This window comes from Neolamprologus brichardi, chromosome 18, assembly GCF_056152115.1.
Source record: "Neolamprologus brichardi isolate AB-2024 chromosome 18, ASM5615211v1, whole genome shotgun sequence".
Classification (NCBI taxonomy): domain Eukaryota; kingdom Metazoa; phylum Chordata; class Actinopteri; order Cichliformes; family Cichlidae; genus Neolamprologus; species Neolamprologus brichardi.
The window spans coordinates 4,667,830-4,682,452 of NC_142121.1; the positions used below are offsets into that span (position 1 = coordinate 4,667,830).

The following is a 14,623-nucleotide window of genomic DNA, read 5'->3' on the forward strand; positions in this document are numbered from 1 at the left end:
CAGGAAAAGCATAAAGCAAACCTCCAGAATTAGCTTTAACATCGCCGTAAATACGACGCACAAAGAGAGAGGAAGAGTCCCTGAGTTCACAAGCAAAAGATGAAGTCACCTGAAGTACTTGCATCAAGTAACAGCACGTCGCCACATGTGGGTCATGTGACTTTGGTGAACAATCTCCTGCCTGGCTTCCACCAGAGCTCGAACTGTAAAAAAGGAAACTGTGGTTGTGACCTTAAACTGGCATCAGAGACGGGACAGACGCAGAAGCAGCTTCGGGCTGATCTCGAACAACAACTGCATCCATGTCTAACACTCGCAGCAGAGCTGCAGACTCAGACATCCAGCCTTGTTTTTCTCCGTCCGGCTGCCCAGCTCGGCTAAACCGACCCGCTCAGCTTTGGATCTAAGCGACCCCTGTCACCGGCGTGTCTGCGGCTCGCAGCCGAACGCCAGTGGAGTGAAATTTGACGTGGCGGGCGTTTGCTGTCTTCAGCCACAACAGTGAGACAGCGAGAGTGAGAGAGAGGGAGGGGCCAGCCCTGGAGTGAGCGGTGCTGAGTGCCAGGCTAGACATGGAGGCAGGACAAAGTTGACTCTCAACTCCAGCTAACCCCGAGAAGAGCCGGGGGGGTGGGGGTGAGAGCACCAGCGAGGATGGGGTCTGCTTAAAGTTTCTAGAATAAGAGCCAAATGATTTAATCACAACGAAGCTCGTTATAGGTTCCAGTTGAAAGCGATAATGAATTAAAGACACGATCACGTAACATCATTACAAATCGATTAGTTTTAATCAGACTGTGTTTATTTGATGGTTGTTGTTAAACCTACATTACATTGTATTAATTATCTTTGAATAAAACACTAACAAAACAAAGCAGAATACTTTATTTAATCGAATATTTAACTGAATTCCTTTATATTTTATTCTTTTTTGCAAAATAAGTTCATAGTTACATGCATGTAATCCAACACATGGCAAAATATGCAAGTAAATTCAATAAACGCAGAGTCAGAAAGTGTGGTATTTGTTGATGATTTAGCAATAAATACCAGGAAAATATTGGGAAATAAAATAAATAATAATTATAATAATAATAATAATATATATATATATATATATAATACATATATATATATATATATTATATATATATATAATAAATAAATAAACAATAAATTATTTAATAAATGTAAATAAACTATTTCTGCTTTAAAAGCTTCAGATGTGGTCAGAGAAACCACAAATACGCGCTGTGCTGTGCTTCACTTTCACCTTGCATGCATTAAAAACACACACATCTCCACCAGCCTACCGCCGTCTCACACATCCAACACGTCGCTGAGGATTTCAGACCTTTGATTACGTCTCGCACTTCAGGAAAGAAAAAAAATCCGGCGAGAGATATTCTTGTGATTTTCTTCTCGTCATCAGTTTCTCTCTCGATGATGGGAGCTGACAGAACTGGGACCGCGGCGCTCGCGCGAAGAGGCCGAACACCTCCGAGTCTTCACTCTGTTGTACCGTCTCATTATTTTCAGACTCCGTCCCTCGACTGTTTAAGATTCACGCGAGGAACGGCGTTTGGTTTGGTTTCTGAGACTCGGCGGGCCTTAAAGGTTTAAAGGAAAAAAGAGAGCGACGGGGAGGAAGGAGGGAAATGCTGACGGCTGTTCGTCATCCACAGTTCTGAATAAAGTTGGTACTTTAAGTGCTTCCTTTACTCCTCCTTTGTTTCTCTAATAACTGCCTGTTACTTAAATGCATCACAGTGTTCGTTAACGCTACTTTCAACAGAAACTTCAATTCAAACAGTCTCCATGTTAACATCACTATGCTAACATGCCTTAAATGCACCAGCATGCCTCTGCTTACTGTGTTCAGCATCATCGATAAGAAGAAGGATCCGTTTCATTTTGCTGCAGAAACTGTAAGACACACGAAAAACATCAACAGTGAGGATCTGCTGGGGCTCGGTCAGCGAGCAAGCTTAGGTTTCCTGGTTTCCGTCAGATAAACACAAGTCTGACTGCAGACACGTTTGAGCCAGTTGTAGATGCATCACAGTTAACCCTTTAAAACCGGTCAGAGCAGCACGCTCCGTTTTGCGTAACTATTTTTAAATCCTGGTAGCTCTGCAACCACGTAAGCTAGCGCAATAATTTTTTTTGCATATGAAACCGGAGGAGTTGTACTTACATCTTATGCCCTCAGCTTGTCCTCGGTCACAGTTTCCTTCCACATATAGCTTTGCAAAAACTGCATAAAAAGCGCTTGCAGCAACAAAAACATAATATTCCAGAAACACGCTTTGCCGATCCAATCAGCTGTTCGTAACACTTCCTACATTGGAATAGACGTCAGCGCGAACTTTTGCATGTCCGCCATGACCTGCCCGAAACCGGAAGTGACGTCATTTTGCAGAAATGTAGTTTTTTACCATCAGGGCCTCATGAGCCTATACTGGTGTTTGTAAAAGTTATGTTTGACTTTATGACTTTCTGTGTCGTTTCTGGGATGCTTAGGACTCATATTGCACTGCTGGAAATAGTTTATTTTGATGCATTTGCTGCTTTTTTGCAAATTTGCATTATAATATTTATTTTTGTTTTTCCTGCAGTGTATAAAAATTGGTGTATTTCAAAAATAAAACTATGAAGACACTCAAAATAAATTTCCTGTGGTGGGAAACTATTTTGTGCAACTTTTTTGTATTTACAGTTTTGAGGGATAAGCCTCTTAAATTTCTCTAACTAGAAATATATGTTAAAAAACAAAAACGATTTAAATTTTTTTGTAGTTTATTGCACTATTTTGCAATTTATGTAATTACTATGCACTTAATGCAGACATATTAATAAAATTTAGGCTGTAATGGTTGTATTGATGTATATCAACTTGAAATGCTCCCAAAAATGGCTCCACAGCATGTAAAAATATAATATAAGCTCTGGTGGACTTGGTTCTATGGTAGGTCTTAAAGGGTTAAACGATCTCAGCTACTGGCTGATAATGGTTTGAGATGCTACCAGTTGGTGCTTAAAGGTTCTGCTTTATGAGCATTCAGGAGAAGAATGAACATCATCAGAATCCTTAAGTTTATTTTTAATTAACGAGGCAGACGTGTCCTCGTCTGGCTGTAGAACAGTCTTCTTGTTTATTTTCTTAGTTTATCGCCTCTGAACACACAGAAGCAGCTGTGGTATTATCACAACTTTGTTCTGGAGAGACACACATCCTCCTTTGAGTTCTTTGCTGGCTGGGTGCTGAGGCAGGAAGCCAATTTATAGGTGAGGGACACATGAAACTAACGTGCACATCAAACACCTTTCAGCTGCTTCTTTTAGGCCATTTGTAGTTGTCAAGTTTTTCCTGGCTTACAGATTTTTCGCCATCAGAGCGGCAGCGTTTCTTAAAAACAGAGCTGGTGTCACACTCTTCTCTTTTGCAGTCTGACATGAATGAAAGGCCAGATTATTTTTCACCTTCTCACACTACACAGCAGATCGTGCTCAGTTGCACTTGTGGGCTAAAACAAGATGGCTGCTGCAGACAGAGCTGTGAACGTCTATTACCGAGTTCACACTGGCCTGTAAGTCACACTGAATATCTGAATCTGGAAATTCCTGCAGTTAATAACTGACTCTTGCATAGAAAATCAGAAATGCTTCTGATATCAGTCACAGTCTTTGAATCAGGAATGTGACACTTTCTGATTTGGATTCGCTGTGTTGTTGTTTACAAACCTGAAGCCAGAGAGAGAAAAATTACTTTTATTATTATATAACAAAGCGACATCTCTATATAAATGTGCCCATTTGGCTGATACAGGTGTTAATAGAGCTGGAAATACCTTCACACTGTCTCTCTTTCATAGCAATTACTTAACAATAACAGGTGCCGCTTTTCTAGCCTAAAGTGAAAATGTTATCGCCGTCTGCTCTACAGATAAGAGGACAGGTCGTTGGAAGAAATATGGCCGCACCGGTCCTTTATCTGCCCTCGCCAAATGAATCTACATCCACAAGGACGCGCGAGTGAGTGAGTGGATTTGGGATTCAGCAGAGAGCGAGTTCATTCCTGCCCCGTCGGGGTACATATCAGATAACGTCGTCGCTTTCGGTTTGATCTGTAATTTCCTGGAAGACGAGGAGCGATGTGACAGATGGCGCTCACGGTGAAAGAGCTGCTGAGGACGAGGACATGTCGGGGTGCCGTCAAACCTCCAGCGAGACCGGAGAGCGGGCAGGGGCGCGAGGAGGGGCCGGCCGTCGCTTCTGCTTCTATTTTCCCGCATTTTCGCTGCAAAAAAATCCCCTGAATACAAGACAAGAAGACCCCGGAGGTCAAAGAGTTTAGCATTTGTTGAATCACATTAATGTATATTTTGGAGCCTCCGTCCTGCCAGCTCGCATCACATGTTTCTGCTGCTTTAATAATCAATTAAAGGAACATGCAGTTTTTGTAAGACCTAAAAATCACAGATTCGTCCCCAGCTCTCTGTTGGTGCTTTAAAACTGGCAGCACTTTATATTAAGGTAAACCTCCTCACCATCAACTCTTTGTCTGTTTGCAGATTAATCGCCTGTTATTAGCTTTTCATTTGTCGTGTATTACTCCCTTTTTTGTGCAACCCTGTTCTACGAGAAGCAGGCCATCAACTTAAGCATTTCCCCTCTAGTTTCTTATAATTACTGTGTAACGTAACGTAACCAGAGATGTAATCCGATTACTTTTTACAAGTAAAGTAAGGGATTACTATTGCAAAAACGGTAATTAGATTACCGTTACTTTCCCGTAGGAACGCTGCGTTACTGCGTTACTAAAACCGTGATTTTTTGCGAGAACGTCTCATGACAGTGACGTAAACGAGTGCGACGTTCGTGACAACAGCTGTGTGCAGATCAACAATGGATCATATATCGAGTGCAGAGAGAGTATGAGCGTGCAGCGTTTAAAGCGTGGAAGTACTGACCTTACTTTGAGTTTGATTCCATAAAAAGTGACAAAAACATTAGTGTCCGTTGTGCGTGGGAAGAAAACTTCTTTTTACAGCGAAAAAAACCCCTAAACGTCCAAACAAGCACCGAGTAGCTACGACGTAATGGGAAACTCACAGAGAAACTCGCGGATTCTTCCACTGACCGCTGCACACCTGCACCAGGGTAACCCTCCGCCTACCCCACTCCTGCTTTACAGGTGAAAATAGAGCAACAGGACCGCTAGTCTTTGACTTTATTTATTTTCTGCTGTGTTTTACTTGCATCTATTTGAAAGACTGAGTGTAAACACACAAAATATTTTATTTTATGTGCTGGAATGTGCAGAAAATAGGTTTAAATATTAAACTAATTTCTTCCAGTCAGAGAATGTTGCAGATAATTAAATTTTTGCTTGATGCATAAAGTTAAAAGATTAAAACTAATAAAACAAGTTTTAAAAAGAGACTTTTCCATTTGATTACATTTTGTATGATGATTATGTAGAAAAAGTAGAATTGGGCTGAAAGATCTATCACTTTATCACCTATTCAGGTTGTAAATCGTGTTTTTAAAAAGTAACTAAGTAACTAAGTAATTAATTACTTTTGAAAATAAGTAATCAGTAAAGTAACAGGATTACTTTTTGGGGGAAGTAATCAGTAATTAGTTACTGATTACTTTTTTCAAGTAACTTGACCAACACTGAATGTTACCAAGTTAGGAAACTGCTGAACATGAATCACAATCATAGTGTGTTACTTGCTGTGGGGTTTGTGAGGTCAGGGTGGTGGGAGGGCTCGAGCCAATCCCAGCTGTGATAGAGGCGGCGTGCACCGTGGACAGGCTGCCAGTCTGCTGCTGGGCTAACGCCGAGAGGCAGACGAGCATTCACACCAACAGCCAGAATCACCGATCACCATTTACAGTTAGCACGTTAGCACTTTCATATGATTTCAGTCAATATTACTATAAAAAGATCTGAGCTGATAAATGCAGCGTGCACAGAATCCATCATTTCTGACTTGTGTCTAATCTTTTCATCTACACCGCTCTGTTTTGCTGTATGAGGTTGTATCTGCAGCTAACCCTAGCATTATCTGATGTTTTTACTGAAACTGCACCAACAACAACGCAACGTTAAATGTCAACAAAAATGAAATGTGAAAAGAGTTATCCATAGACCAGAAGTCTGTACAGCGATCAGCATAAAAGCAACCTAATTTCCATCTACAATTATGATGATTTAATTCCCAACCAAGCAGATAAAACACACAGATGACATGACAGATGTGTCAGCAGTGGGGCGTAGCCGAGCGACGAGTCACTTCTTCTCATCACAACATCTTTTGCAAAACCGCCACGTCCGACTGCTGTGCTGCACGTCAGCAGCATGAATAAACGGCACCGAAATAAACTTTAAGCACAAGTTTACAGTCATTTGATACGCAGTCATGCTTCCTTTAACAGGAAATTGAAACATCCGACTTCCTCATTCCTGACAGGCCAGAGGACCACGCTGATGGACATCGAGCGCCTATCGAACGGAGCCAGCGCGAAGATTCTCCTCAAGTTCAAAAGTTCCTGTGAGGAAGCAGCTATTTCTGCTTTCAGTGCAGCTCGTGGACTCGTCATGGAGTCAAACTCTCAGCCAACACTTAGCATTTATACCTGCACACTGCTGTGAGCTGGTCTGTCAAACAACATAAAAAAACTGGCTGTTAATGGTGGCTGCTGTCCAAGAAATCCACTTCTCTGTTCTGCACTCGTACAAAAGAAAAACTATGAGCTGTCATCTGCAACAGCTGTTCTAGTGTTATAAATAGAAAACAGAGCATTTAGCATTTCTTTTGTAATTGTAACACACACTAGCACACTAATGAAGTCCGCAGCAGTGCTGTAATAAATGTTAACTCTGCTCCATTTGCCTTTTATTTATTTATAGCCTTGAATAGAGAGTTGGACAGGATACGCCAAACGGAGCGAGGCGCTTGAACAAGTGGCCTAAAATACGCACGGTGACACTGCAGTTACATTTTGTCAATGTCAAACTCCTTTTATGGTGATTTCTGGGGTTTTAATAGGTGGGCTGTATTGTACGGTTGTCTTGCAGATGAAAGAAACCACAAATGAATGCTTCAATGGAAAAGATTAAAGATTAGCAGTGGTGGGGCTAGCAGCAGAAATAGTAGCAGTCAGGGTGAGATCTCATCACTGCCCAACAGGAAACACTCAATATAACATCGAGTGGGAGTGATTGTGGTTAACTGTAGAGGTGGGAATCACCATACATCCCACGATACGATATTATTGCAATTTTTAAAAATATTTTGCGATATTCAGATTCTGTACATAAAGGTAAACTTTATCAATATTCATTTTATCTAATATCAAAGTCTCACACTCAGTCTTTCTCTCATTTCAGTTTTATTGTTGACAAACTGAACGGTTTGTATTACAGTCTAGTCCAACTTAACTGAATCAACCATCTGGTACAATTATAGCTATTCTGAACTATGCAGTTTATGAAAACTATGCAGCCCCTTCAGCAACTGAAGAATTTGAAAGTAAATTAAAACAAAATATAATTTTACATTAAATAAAAAAGTTTTAAACTTAATTAAAATAAAACATGTCTTAAATTAAAATAAGTAAACTGTCATGTTTATTGCTGCCAAAAACAAGTTAAACACATTTGGACAGTGAAGGAATGTCAGGATTCTTGCTCAGAAAAAGGATCAACATGCTCTGAAGTCAGAGCACAAAAACTTTTTTTGTAACAAAATATCGATTTCTGCTGTCCCTGTATCGATACATTATTAGCAAACAAAATATCACCATACTACACAGTATCCATTTTTCCCCCACCCCTAGTTAACTGGGTGATGGGTTAGGGGGGGATGTTTAAAATACTGTATGCAGCAGGTGTCAGCTTAGATTTCAGGTGACCTTGATGTTTTAGGTGGAGTACCGTGATCAAAGGGGGATGGGATGCAGCACAGGATGCAGATAAAAACATGTGAGAGAAGCAGCTGACTCAAGCTGACTGCATGAACTCTTGATCACTTTTTAAAAAAAATATTTGCGAACTGCCTGAATACTGACACAGGCTTTCAAATCACACGGGACTCTATGGGGGTTTGCTTTCTTCTTTCAGAGTCAGCCTCAAGTGGACATTAGTGGAACTGCACCTTTTGGTACTTGTGTCCGCAGGCTGCTGTGAGGATAAACCACAAACCCACCACATTGATGCAATTAAATGCAAATGATATCACACGCAACTAAATATATCCTTGAGGTTTCAGTTCACTGTAGTCACGGTAACTAAAACATACTTCCAACCTGCAAAGAAGTTATCATCTTGCACTTCCTTAAAAATGTAACCCAAGCTGCGTTCAAACATAGACACAGTGTTGTGCAACACGTAACCAAATGATCACATTTTTATTAAGCTGGGTTAATGTAATCACACCATCTTTTCTGAACGTCTGCTAACGCTAAAGCAGGCGTTACTCTTATTCTGTCGTGTTTACAGATGCCGAGAACGAGAACGTGGGCCCAGTGTGTTTTTACCTCGCAGATCCAGCTGTGTTGAAATGTTTTTCTTTCCTTCTTTGCAGTACGAGCAGTAGAGACAGTAGTATCAGCAGTGGAGACTCAACCTGCAGCTGCACCCATTACACACCTTCTCGTACACACACACAGTTGTTCATATGTGCTACACAGCTGCAGCCTCCCATTGTTCTGCTTTATCTCCGCTCCCTTAAGTTAACCAGCCTGTTTCTCCATTACACACAGCATGATGCCTTAATTAAGACTGTGTGAAAGGGATCCTGCTGATCACATGACCAAACAATGAAATAAAAAATAAATAAAAATCATATAAAGAGAGACGGACCCTCTAAGACCTGCAAATTCATGTAGACAAAATATCCCTCACCCCCTCATTATCAGTACCTTAGTCCGTCAGGTACACTGCAAGTATGTGGACACACGCTGATAATCACCTATGACTCATCGTCCGCTTACTTTCGCATGAGTACACGATGTGTGTAACACAGACAGGGGTGGGTGAGGTATCGTTGCTTCGTGTCTGCTCTCCTCTGCGTAACGTATTCACAGTCACACGCTGAGCAGCAGACAGCGGCGGTAACGGATGAGTCACCGTCCTAACTTCTCATCAGGCTGCCGTTTGTCTCCGTCCGGCAAAGATGAATGAACAGAGTCGGGGATGAATTTATGTCAGCCAATCAACAGCCAGACGGACAACACTCATGATCGTGGCTCAAGAGTTGGGAGTTCGAGCCCCGGCTTGGACAGTCTCGGTCGTTGTGTCCTTGGGCAAGACACTTCACCCATTGCCTACTGGTGGTGGTCAGAGGGCCCGGTGGCGCCAGTGTCCGGCAGCCTCGCCTCTGTCAGTGCGCCCCAGGATGGCTGTAGCTACAATGTAGCTGCCATCACCAGTGTGTGAATGGGTGGATGACTGGTTGTGTAAAGCGCTTTGGGGTCCTTAGGGACTAGTAAAGCGCTATACAAATACAGGCAATTTACCATTACTACAAGACCCCCATTACCATGGTGATCCTGCAACACCACTCATGAGGAGGTTGCAGTAGCAAACACAAAACGAGGAGTGCAAAGCTATGAGTATTCAGAATATTTTTACCGGTGCAAATGACTGGAAATCTGGAGGGGAGGGGTCTTCTTACAAAGCACCTGCCGTAGTGGGCTGCCGTGTTTTCACATGAGTCCAGATGAGCCAAGGCAGTGTCCAGAATACCAGAATATGATGGAAAACACAGCAGGATTAAACGTGCCTCAGGTCTAGATTGTTTTATGTTAAACTGATGACCAACAGCTCATTCAGGCTTGGAAAGGTAGAAGTAAAGGAGGAGGAGTCAGTTTCAATCTACAACTTCACTGCTAGATGTCACAAAGTCTTACGTACTTGTCCTTTAAGCACTGATCACCAATTATTGTTTCTGAGATGTTTTCTGTGAATCCAATCTGATTGTAAATCTTAATAAAGGTAATATTTCACTCAAAAACACCCTCACCTGTAATAAGAGTCATTCAAAGGACTAGAAGTAATCCCAGTCACATTTCAACCAATCAAAATGCTCCATATATCTTTTTTTTTTAATTCAATTTGATTCAATTTAATTTTATTTATAGAGCACCAAATCACAACAACAATCACCTCAAAGAGCTTTATATTGTAAGGTAGACCCTACAATGATACATACAGAGAAAACCCAACAATCACATGACCCCCTGTGAGCAGCACTTTGGCAACAGTGGGAAGGAAAAACTCCCTTTTAACAGGAAGAAATCGCATTTTCCTATTTAAATATCTTTAAATGTTTTGTTTTATCTGCTTAACATTGTTTTATTACATTGCTGGTGCAACATCAGCACATGAAAGCTCATTATTGAGAGTCACAGACAGAAACATCACACCAAACATAAAGCAGTGTCTGGGTCACTGTGTAGGACTGTATAGCTGAAATGCACATCTGCATTAAGAGTTTCTACATCACCTGACGTGGTCAGGGTCTCCTTTTACCTGTATTGTCAGATCGAGGCACTTTTAACAGCACATCTACAGCACAAGCCACCACATCACCTGGGTGATGCTGGTCCAGCTCTCTTTTCATGTAGAGGAAGTGATGATTTGTTTCCAAGTGCCTCCGATGTACATCAGCACTCTGGCCGAGGGCTAACATCCTCAGCCAGAAACAAACACTTCCCAGAGCTTGTCTGCTGACATTTTAAGCAAACTGTCAGCTTAGGTAACTATTCGTGGTGTGTTCCACACAAAAAAGCAATCAGAGCATTTAACGTGTCACCCTGTAATAAATCCCACCATCCTGAGACTATAATATCAGAATCGATGGGATTCATTTACCATTTTTTACCATCAGGGCCTCATGAGCCTATACTGGTGTTTTTAAAAGTTATCTTTGACCTTATGACTTTCTGTCTCGTTTCTGGGATGCTTAGGACTCATATTGCACTGCTGGAAATAGTTTATTTTGATGCATATGCTGCTTTTTTGCAAATTTGCATTATAATATTTATTTTCGTTTTTCCTGCAGTGTATAAAAATTGGTGTATTTCAAAAATAAAACTATGAAGACACTCAAAATAAATTTCCTGTGGTGGGAAACTATTTTGTGCAACTTTTTTGTATTTACAGTTTTGAGGGATAAGCCTCTTAAATTTCTCTAACTAGAAATATATGTTAAAAAAACAAAAACGATTTTCAAATTTTTTTGTAGTTTATTGCACTTTTTTGCAATTTATGTCATTACTATGCACTTAATTCATACATATTATTAAAATCTAGGCTGTAATGGTTGTATTGATGTATAGCAACTTGAAATGCTCCCAAAAATGGCTCCACAGCATGTAAACATATAATATAAGCTCTGGTAGACTTGGTTCTATGGTAGGTCTTAAAGGGTTAAACCATCTATCCTTCATCACAAATGTTATTATTGTCTGTTTGAATTCATACTGAGTGTTTGCAAACGTGCAGAAATAATTAATGATGAGATGAAAACAAACGCTATAAAATCTCTACATGTTAATTATGGAATATCAGTGGATATGATGTGAACACGCTCATCCATATTCTTAAATTCTAATCTCACGCAGAGTTTCTAAAACCCACTCTGATGATTAACCCCAGCCGCCCATCCACCGAGATCAATTACACTCGCTCCCCGTCTGCTATCGCCTTTGAAGCATCGAACTGTAAATCTTCCCATCATTGGGCAAGAGTGGAAAAGACAGTGAGTCAGTTTAGAAATGGAAATTGCCTCTGCATTCATCAGTGATTTCCCACAAACTGCTGCTACAGTAAACTGTTGTTTGATTACGGCAACAATTACAATCACAGTTATTTTGGCCGCGGCTGAGATCGCAGTTAACGGGACTGTTTGTGGACCGACTGGGTTTATTGAACGCATCTCTTTAACTGTTGCGACGTACCCTTGAAATTTGATTGGAATTCATCTGAAATAGGAATGCAGATAAAGAACGCAAGAAAGGAATGAAGTAAACACCAACAGGGTCAGAGCGCTGTTACGAAACGCAGAGCAGCTTTGTTATCTTCATTATCTTCCTTTAATAATTGTTAAAGGAGGAAAATGTCAATGAAATCTGAATTGGACTAATTTCACAACCCTGGGTGTGACGCGCCCTCGCTGCACACCTGTACTTGCTGTGTCAGGTAAAAGGTTGATTTCAGCAGTAAGTCAAAACTCCCACAGACTGCAGATTCCTGTATGTCGGTGGGCTCAGAGCTGTAAGGCTGAACGTCCTAACTATCTGTTGCTACACTGCATGAACTGTGCAGGTGACAGTTTGCCAGAAAATCATTAAAATTGTCCAACAAAACCTTCTTTAAGCAAAATAATGCTGTTTGTCGTTTCTGCATTGATTTCATTGTGATTTCAGGTGAAGTAATAATCATAATTAATCATCACAGTACCCGATTAATCAGTTATTTCAGCACATCGCTGCAGCACAGTCCAATTCCGATACAGCAACACCACAACTGAGGCGCCATTCACACACAAACCGTCATCCGCACACACAATCCACAGCGTCACATCACCGAGAAACGGAGGGGAAATAACCCAAAATACACGCGCACAGACACACAACTCCTCCTCGTCACATTTTAATCGTTTATTGTCATTTTTTTTACGCAAATAAACAGCTAAACCAAAACCCGAAAGACTGTCCTCCTCCTCTCCATCCTATTGATACGCAAGGTGGCATCTCTCCCATCCACACCCTACACCTAATGCGCATGCGCGCCGCGGCAAACAAAGGACCAGGCAATTAAGCGGCGGGGTACGGCTAATAAAGTTTGACTCGCCGCGTAAGCAAACAGATAAATTCGCGCAGCGGCAGAAACAAGAAGACGAGTGAAAAGATGAACTCTGTGTTTGTGGCGGGAGAGAATGCAGCTCAGATTCTCCATCAGCCGCCCCCACCCTCCTCCTTTTCATCCTCCTCATCAACATCATCCCACGGAGGCTCCTCAACCCCCCCATCCCTCCTCCATACTCCTTCTGAGTGCAATAAAACGAGAATATGAGATCAATAATTCATCTGAATCATGACACGGACTGATGTGGTTAGAGAGTGCATGTGATAAGAGCCACTGAGCGCGCGTGCATGTCGCATTCAGGCAGAACGGTGTCACACCTCCACAAAGACAAAGAGGTGGGGCGAGCAGAAGAGCACTCTTCTTATTTCTGGATGTTCAACTGTTTACTGGCTGCAAATTATGAGGGGGGCACCCCCACCCCACCCCCGAGCCCCAAATCCCCCCTCCCCTCTGCGGTGCGGAGCAGTCTGTGGAAATTATATAATCATAAACGATATGAAAGCAATCAATAAATAATAAAGAGCACGCTGCTCGATCGCACTTTGAGCGCTGTCGAGGTGATTTTTGCTTTTTTCCCTCAATAAAAGTGAGAAAAACGAGACCGTGTCTGAGCGCGTGCTCTCCCAGACTGTACACACCCCTTTTTAAACTCGTGCACATTTTGTCGCCTGGAAAAGAAAAAGAGAAAAAAAAAGAGCACAAAAGAAAACAGAATTTTACAGTTTTCTAATTTCTCCCTTTTTATAAAATATTTGATTTCCTTCTTTTGTCACGACATCTCCACGTCCTTTGTCTCACCCCCTGCACTCGCTCCGCGCGGCTGTCCAAACGGAGAGGTGGGAAAAGACAAAAGGAATAAAGAAAATAAAAGAGCCACGAGCATGTGAGCGGCTCCGTGGGGCAGTAAAAGAGGAGAGTGGGGCGATGGAGCAGCTCTTACCGTGTGCACTGAAGTTCCGACACGTTCTCTGCGCTCCTGGCAGCTTCGAGCAGCGGCTGCTGGATTTTTTTGCGGCTTCTCCTGCGCGCCCAGCGGCTTGTGCCTGCTACACGGTACGGCTCCGCGGCGATCCTCCGCCTGCGCGCACACGCATCCGAACGCACGTGCACGCGCGAGCGGTGTGCACTCAGAGCAGCGTGAAGAAAACGCACCTGTTCCTAACGATCGCTTTATTAAAACTCTGTGGTGCACGCGTCTTTATTTTCATTTATTTCTTTAGGATCATAAAACACTTAATGCTGCTTTATGATCATTTCATCACCGCTGTGCTGCTGCATGTGTGTGACCGAGCAGCGTCTCCAAACGTGAAGCTCATTTTTTTCTTTTCTGAGTTCAATCCTTCACACAAAATGATTCATTTTATTTTATTTATGCATTTAATAAAAAAAAAAAAAAACATTTACTCTGATATTATTAGGAACGGAAATTTCTCTCTGCGCTTCTTTTAGTTGCAATACTTCATTCTTGCGCTCCGTCTTTCGTCAGTCGTTGCTTTAGAGCGCCCCCTGCTGTTCGCTTTATTCACGTGTTTCCGAGGACTTGTTGGTAGGCGGGACGCACTTGTTGATTCACACACTGAAGAAACTGTCATCTGTTTATTGGATCAGATTTTACAAAATAAAAATGAAAAAAAAAAAAAAACTCAACTTGTTTCACATTTTAGGAAAAACTGTTGACTCCAAAAAATGTTTACCCGCTTCTCAATGCTCCACTGTTTATGTTTTAATGTTTAATCT

General features: G+C 41.7%; 1 protein-coding gene across 1 annotated transcript in view; it reads right to left on the bottom strand.

Moving 5' to 3' along the window:
- Positions 1-13,991, bottom strand: part of basp1 (brain abundant, membrane attached signal protein 1) — a 61,454-nt gene extending 47,463 nt beyond the window's left edge. The window contains exon 1 of the mRNA XM_087832000.1: positions 13,827-13,991. The gene's annotated coding sequence lies outside the window, so the exon portion shown is untranslated. The remainder of the gene's footprint in view (positions 1-13,826) is intronic.
- Positions 13,992-14,623: the final 632 nt, after the last annotated feature.